Source organism: Salvelinus fontinalis, chromosome 5 (genome assembly GCF_029448725.1).
Source record: "Salvelinus fontinalis isolate EN_2023a chromosome 5, ASM2944872v1, whole genome shotgun sequence".
Lineage (NCBI taxonomy): Eukaryota > Metazoa > Chordata > Actinopteri > Salmoniformes > Salmonidae > Salvelinus > Salvelinus fontinalis.
Window position 1 is genome coordinate 28,530,881 of NC_074669.1, and position 8,426 is coordinate 28,539,306.

Below are 8,426 nucleotides of genomic sequence, written 5' to 3' on the forward strand. Positions count from 1 at the left end.
GTCCCAAATGGCACCCTATTCTCTATATAGTGCATTACTTTGGACCAGGGCCCATAGGACTCTGGTCAAAAGTTGTGCACTTATAAGGAATAGGGTGTCGTTTGGGACGCAGACATTGAGTAACGGAGATGTCCTCTATAAGAGAGTAAGGAGGAGAAGACTCAGGCACTAAAAGCTTTTAAAAATGCATTAGATTTATTTAAAAGCCTTACACTTATTTAAAAGCATTAGACTTATTTAAGTTGCTCTTGGTGAGCCCGTTTATACTACCCTCTATGTAGTAAAATAATTTCATTTTTGTTTGAGAGAGCTCAGCTGTTTATTTTTCAATACCCCTTAGACCACTTAACGCAAACACATATATTACATTGGATGCCCCCTTTAATGTCTTATTATCATCTCTTAATAACCCTGACTAAATGACAGCTATATTCAACCCATTAAAAATGTAAACAATAAGGCCTGAGGGTGTGTGGTATATGGCCAGTATACCACGGCTAAGGGCTGTTCTTCGGCACGACGCAATGCAGAGCCACTGTATATTTCCATGTATCACAACCAACGCAATTAGAGCAGTAAAAATAAATGTACCATTGCTGTCAGCCAATCAGCATTCAGGGCTAGAACCACCCTGTTTATCAAGGCCATTATAAACTGGGTGGTTCGAGGCCTAAATGCTGATTGGCTGACAGCCGTGGTATATGATACTGTGGAATAAGGTATGATAAAATATATATTTTTCCTGTTCTAATTACGTTGGAAACCAGTTTATAATATAAATAAGGCACCTCGGGATTTGTGGTATATTGCCAATATAACACGGCTAAGGACTGTGTACAAGGCACTCCACGCCGTCTCGTGATTATGAACAGTCCTTAGCCGTGGTACAGTATATTGGCCGTATACCACACCTCCTCGGGCCTTATTGCTTAATTATGAGACATTATGAACGCTTGTACATGCTTATAATAAATGATAAAGCATTATACCTGTTTGCTTAGTGTTACCCTACTAGCCGAAATGACATATACACTCTACTATATATTTATTTGGACGGTGAAGATAAAACTTTTATTTTGGCTCAAATCTCCAGCATGGGTGTGTAGACTACTGTAGGTATTATTAAGCTGACCCAGGTTGATTAAGCACAGCACAGTACTAAAATACAGTGACAGCAGAACCCTTACCTTGGTACTAATTGTTATTCTGTGTCACACCCTGATCGGTTACACCTGTCTTGTGATTGTCTCCACCCCCTCCAGGTGTTGCTTTTTCCTGGTGTATATATCCCTGTGTTTCCTGTCTCTCTGTGCCAGTTCGTCTTGTATGCCTTTCAAGTCAACCAGCGTTTTTCCCGTACTCCTGCTTGTATTCTCTTTTGCTAGTCCTCCCAGTTTTTGACCCTTGCCCTTTTTCTGGACTCCGTACCCGCCTGCCTGACCATTCTGCCTGCCCTGACTTCAAGCCTGTGTAACGGATGTGAAATGGCTAGTTAGTTAGCGGTGCTGCGCGCTAATAGCATTTCAATCGGTGACGTCACTCGCTTTGAGACCCTGAAGTAGTGGTTCCCCTTGCTCTGTAAGGGCCGCGGCCTTTGTGGAGCGATGGGTAATGACGCTTTGTGGGTGACTGTTGTTGATGTGTGCAGAGGGTCCCTGGTTCGCGCGAGGGGACGGACGTAAAGTTATACTGTTACATTGATGCTGTTGACCCGGATCACTGGTTGCTGCGGAAAAAGGAGGAGGTCGAAAGGGGGGTGAGTGTAACGGATGTGAAATGGCTAGTTAGTTAGTGGTGCTGCGCGCTAATAGCATTTCAATCGGTGACGTCACTCGCTTTGAGACTCTGAAGTAGTGGTTCCGCTTGCTCTGGCTTTTGTGGAGCGATGGGTAACGATGCTTCGTGGGTGACTGTTGTTGATGTGTGCAGAGGGTCCCTGGTTCGCGCCCGGGTTGGGGCGAGGGGACGGACGAAAGTTATACTGTTACACCTGCCTGACACTCTGTACCTCCTGGACTCTGAATTGGTTTTGACCTTTTGTCTGTCCACGACCATTCTCTTGCCTACCCCTTTTGGATTGTTTAATAAATATCAAGACTCAAACAATCTGCCTCCCGTGTCTGCATCTGGGTCTCGCCTTGTGCCCTTACATACAGAGAGTATTGTCACTAGTTATTCATGATTACAAAAATTCTGCTAATTCCATTAGTGTAACGAGACAGGCCAGTTTCCCTCATCACACAGTTATTTCTAATGTGATAATGATACATTTGCATGGCTAATTATTATTTTAAATATTAACTATGTACACCTACAGAAGAACTGTCATTAGCGTTAATGCTCAAGTTGTCAAGAACTAGGATATGCCTGTTTATGCTAGCATACGATTATGTCAGGAAGACACATTTCAGTTGAACGCATTCAGTTGTACAACTGACTAGGTGTCCCCCTTTCCCTTTACTAATAGCATTTCAATCGGTGACGTCACTCGTTTTGAGACCCTGAAGTAGTGGTATAGGATACGAACACTCTATTCCAGCTAAACAATGGATGTGTAGCGTTTTGCAAAAAAATTACATTTTCATACACATCTAAAATCTATTAATAAAAACATCTGAGAACAGTAATATTTTACACACTCATGAAGTTACCCATAAGCAATTATGTCTGATTTAAAGCACAGTAACACATGGCATTAAGTTGCCCCTATTACTATGTAACTACCACTAACTGTGTTAATAACTCAAACCAAAATCGGACCATGAATACACTTGTAATGCCAGTCACACCCTGTCATTAACATGGTAATTCACAGGTGACTTTCAAACATGTAATCACAAAGCATTAGTTATATAGTGGAACAAGAAACAGTGTAATATGTAGTTACACACGTGGAATAGCCTGCAGCAAGTGAATGTGTAATTACACATTCCTCGTTCCAATTGTGCAATAACTGATTCCTCTACAACCATATTACCATGTGATTACATAGTAAAGCGTATGCAACTACTATGTTGTTAACAGTTGTAACTGCGCTAGTTACATAGTAATAGGGGCAAAGTGTTGCCAAAAAAACAAATGTAAATAATTGTTGGATATAGTATTTGGAAATAAACTTAAATTGTTTCACAGTTCATATTATGTACTATAAATTGGGTGGTTTGATCCCTGATTGCTGATTGGCTGACAGCCGTGGTGTATCAGACCACATACCATGGGTATGTCAAAACATGTATTTGTACTGCTCTAATTACGTTGGTAACCATATTATAATCGCAATAAGACACCTCAGGGGTTTGTGGTATGTGGCCAATATCCCACGGCTAAGGGCTGTATCCACGCACTCCGTGTTGCATTGTGCATAAGAACAGCCCTTAGCCGTGGTATATTGGCCATATACCACATCCGCTCTGGCCTTATTGGTTAAGTATCAATTAACAATGTGCATATATCAAGGTAAGTTAGCGTCCATCCTGAACCCTGGTTCTGTAAACAGCAGATAGAAGTGTATTCCCATCTCCACAATGTGTTCTATCAGTGATACACTGCTGGCTGTGCACAGGGTAGGACAAATGAAAAAGCTGTCCACAAGAATGTTTTCTAGTACCAGCACCACTGAATTTTTTCAACCAGCTATGGATTGAGTGCCACCACCAACTGGTGGCAAAACAGAGTTTTTGGGCAACTTGCTTTCAGCCACAGAGGCTCTATCCTCTATCTGTGCACATGGAAGAAAAGAGAAGAGGTGAGAAGGAGGAGGAGAGTGGGATTGCATTACAATAAAAACATTTTTAGGTGGAGTTGTGTTTTAGTATGAAAGTGCACTCTACTTGAGCGGATAAGATTGATACATGCATTCATTAATGAGAGTGGATGGATGATATGCAGCATTGTCTGCTTCTAGCTTCTGTTTAGTGAGGTTCTGATGATGGAAGATTAATCTGCATCCCAAAGGGCACCCTATTCCTTACATAGCGCACTACTTTTAATCAGAGCCCCAACAGTGCACAAAGCTGGTCATAATTATTTCAGAACCAGATCTGCCAGGGATCAGCCTCGGCCATCGTGCAAAGTAGCTATCAGATAGTCACTTTTAATATAGGAGAGGAAGAGAAGAGATAAGAGGAAAGTGGGGCGTTGGTCATTAAAATGTAATTTGGCTTTTTTACTTGGGAAGGATGGAAATACTATTAGAATAACTTTAAAGTGGCTTTAAAACAGCTTTAGAATGGGATGTAGAATTAGCGTGAAGAGCATTTACATTTCTGCACTGGAGTGATGAAAAAAATGCAAAGAGAAGCACAATGAGAAGGGAAAAACCCAGCTGTTTTATAGATACATTGCTAAATCAATAACTCATGAATGAGAAACATGGCGATTTCCAAATCAAGGGTATCTTTTTTTTCTTTATTATCATTACTTGATTGATCTTTTTTTATTTTGTTGTCACTTTCAATCACATTATTAGAGTTAATTATAACAATAACTTGTTGTGAATTAGTGTGTGTGTGTGTGCGCGTGTTTGTGCGTGTGCGTGTGTGTGTGCATGCGTGCATGTGTGTGTGTGTTTGTAAAGTGGGAGGAGGGTGTTGTGCTGTGACTGCTGAGTGAGTGAATGTGGTTGATGAAGTGTGTCTGCTTCGTGTTGAACGCTACGGCATCTCCTCTTGCTTTGTATACTTAACTTTATTGATTTCTCCTTACTCTGGCCTTAGGAGCAGTAATTATGAGCCTAGACCATCTCATTGATTTGACTTCCCATCGGAGGCTAGCTTACACTGGCACATCTTTACAGACCAAATTAGGGTTTCCTTAGGACCCGACCCAGTTAACTACAGTTTGTGTTTTCACTTAACAGGACTGCAATCTATAATGCAACTGTACACAAAAATACATGTTTTATGAACAAATATTGATTATTTTAATACATTAATGTATTATTACTTTTTATGCATTAATACATTATTATTAATATTATAATTATTATTATTATTATTATGGAAAGCAGCCCATGTACTCCCCCTTCATTAAGGTGTTGACCCGTGTGACTTAAATAATATCGCCCATTTCCAGACGCTCTTGCCTAGCTAAAATCTTAGAATCCTTGGTAAGTACTCAACTTAGATCCTTTTTAACTCTGAAATGTATTCTAAATGATCATCAGTCGGGTTTCAGACCTGTTCATAGCACCATCTCTGTGCTTCTATGGTTTTAAATTATGTTATTCATTGTATGGAAAGGAAGAAACACTGTGCAAACTTTTTTATTGACCTGTCTAAGGCTTTTGACACCTTGGATCACTCATTACATATTCAGAGGTTTTCTACAATAGGCCTGAACGAACCTGTGTGAAGCTGGTTTGAAAATTATTTCACGGAAAGAATGCAGTGTGTATTTTCTGATGGTGTTCAATCAGGTTTTCTGGACATAACAAAGGGTGTCCCACAGGGATCGATTCTTGGTCCGGTTCTTTTTACAATTTAAATTAAAAATTAAAACACTTTCACCTGTATGCAGATGACACTGTTGTGTATGCTATTGGCCCCATGGCTGACCAGGCTAGTTCGGAGCTTCAATCTGCCTTTATTGCCTTGCAGAAAGCCTTTGTTTGTTGTTGTTTTTATTTGCTTTGTAAATATTGTCAACAACATTCACGTCAATTTACACGCTCTAAAGAAAAAAAAGAAAGGAATACATATACAAAAACAAAAATAAAGAAGTACGGTCAGATGCCAAGCAGTTGCCATATTAAGCAGTAATGCAGTCAGTCAAGATGCTCTCAATGGTGCAGATGTTGAACTTTTTCAGGATCTGAAGGTCCATGCCTAATCTTTTCAGCCTCCTGAGAGGGAAGAGGCATTGTCGTGCCTTCTTCACGACTGTGTTGGTATGTGTGGACCATGTTAATTCATTTGTGATGTGGACACTGAGGAACTTGAAGCTCTCGTCCCGCTCCACTACAACCCTGTCGATGTGTATGGGGTAGTGCTCAGCCCCGTTTCCTGTAGTCCACGACCAGCTCCTTTGTCTTGCTGATGTTGACGTTGTTGTCCCCACCAGACTGCCTTGTCACTGGCCTGCTCCCTTTAGGCTGTCAGGATCCTACCCACTGTGTACAGTACATCAACACACAATTCAAGCCACCCATGATTGTTCCGCCTTCTTGTAGTCCTGACACTAATCTACTCTACTTTTAGCAGGGTTGGACAATAATGATCGGTGACCTATTTTTTGGGGGAGAGAGAGAATCCTCTTTCTCAGTTTTCTGGGCTTGTATGAGTTATTATGTTATTTACAGTAACATACGTAGGTATACCTTCACAATAACTTACGTAAATGAATGTGTACACTGCGTTTTAAAAACACTGCATTAAAAACTACAGTAATGTCCTCAAAACACTAACTATAGTAAATACTACCTCCCCCATATCCCAATTTGTGCCACCCGTAAGTAAGAAACCTACATGAGTCACGATTATAGATCATATAATGCCTTCATGACAGATTATAGAAAAGAAAAGAGAAGAAGCACTGAACTATCTGTTCAGACCCCAGTCCTACCTACCTACAGGTTATGGACAATTTGCTATTTTAGTATTTCTCTAGTAGGCTTCCTCAAGGAGAAAGCCTGCACTTCTATGTCAAAGACAATAAAAAAAAAACACTATACTAAACACTACTGTAATGGCCATGAATATACTACAATCTGCAAAAACACTACATTAATTACTATAGAAAATACTACAGTTTTCTTTTACTACAGTTTTATACAAAAGTTAACTGTAAATACTACAGCATACTACAGTTAATACCACAGTAAAGTCCTCAAAATATCTACATTGAATAGTATAGTTGTCACGATCGTGTGGGGGAGAGACGGACCAAAACGCAGCATGTGGAAAATAAGCCATCTTCTTTTATTTTGAAGAAGGAAAAACGAAACAAAACACTTACAAACTAACAAAACAACAAACGACCGTGAAGCTATAAACGTAGTGCACACACACAGGCTACAAACGTTCACCATAGACAATTACCCACAACAAACTAAAGCCTATGGCTACCTTAAATATGGCTCCCAATCAGAGACAACAGAAACCAGCTGTCTCTAATTGGGAACCCATTCAGGCAACCATAGACTTTCCTAGACAACTACACACAACATTAAACCATCTATACACCTTAACCCTCTAAACCATACAACACCCTATACAATACAAAAACACACAAACTTCCCCATGTCACACCCTGACCTAACTAAAATAATAATGAACACAAAGATATTAAGGCCAGGGTGTGACAATAGTATTACCGGTATTATCCGGAAAGTATTCAGACCCCTTGACTTTTTCCACATGTTGTTATGTTACAGCCTTATTCTAAAATGTATTAAATCGTTTTTTCCCCTCAGCAATCTACACACAATACCCCATAATGACCAAGCAAAAACAGGTTTTAGAAATTACAGCCTCACGTCTTCATGGTATGACGCTACAAGCTTGGAACACCTGTAATTGGGGAGTTTCTCCCATTATTCTCTGTAGAACCTCTCAAGCTCTGTCAGGTGGGATGGGGAGCGTCACTGCACAACTATTTTAAGGTCTTTCCAGAGATGTTCGATCGGGTTCAAGTCTTGGCTCTGGCTGGGCCTCTCAAGGACATTCAGAGACTAGTCGGAACAGCTGGTGCTCTCATGCATGTTTCAGTGTTATTTACTTTGAAGTAAGCATAGAAGTAGTTTAGCTCGTCTGGTAGGCTCGTGTCACTAGGCTGTTCTCGGCTGTTCTTCCCTTTGTAGTCTGTAATGGTTTGCAAGCCCTGACACATCCGACGAACGTCGGAGCTGGTGTAGTACGATTTGATCTTAGTCCTGTATTGATGCTTTGCCTGCTTGATGGTTCGTCAGAGGGCATAGTGGGATTTCTTATAAGCTTCTGGGTTAGTCCCGTTCCTTGAAAGCGGCAGCTCTAGACTTTAGCTCAGTGCGGATGTTGCCTGTAATCCATGGTTCAGCCACGACTCCGTGAAGCGTAAGATATTACAGTTTTTAATGTCCCGTTGGTAGTTTAATCTTCCTCGTAGATCATCAATTTTATTTTCCAATGATTGCATGTTAGCTAGTAGAACGGAAGGCAGTGGGGGTTTATTCAATCGCCTACAAATTCTCAGAAGGCAGCCCGACCTCCGTCTTCTCTTTACGTATTATGTCCTTCACGTCAGGCTCATTGTACTCGTTAATGGAAAAAAATGCTTCTGCCAGTTCGTGGTGAGTAATCACTGTTCTGATGTCCAGAAGTTATTTTCGGGTAATTTTATATATTTTTTATTTTACCTTTATTTAACTAGGCAAGTCAGTTAAGATCAAATTCTTATTTTCAATGACGCACAGTGGGTTAACTGCCTTGTTCAGGGGTAGAAAGACAGAT

General features: G+C 40.5%; 1 non-coding gene across 1 annotated transcript; it reads left to right on the forward strand.

Moving 5' to 3' along the window:
- The first annotated feature begins 6,577 nt into the window (after positions 1-6,577).
- On the forward strand, positions 6,578-6,632 carry LOC129856319 (U7 small nuclear RNA). Its single transcript, XR_008759727.1, has one exon. It is a non-coding gene; the product is annotated as a U7 small nuclear RNA (small nuclear RNA).
- The last annotated feature ends 1,794 nt before the right edge of the window (positions 6,633-8,426 follow it).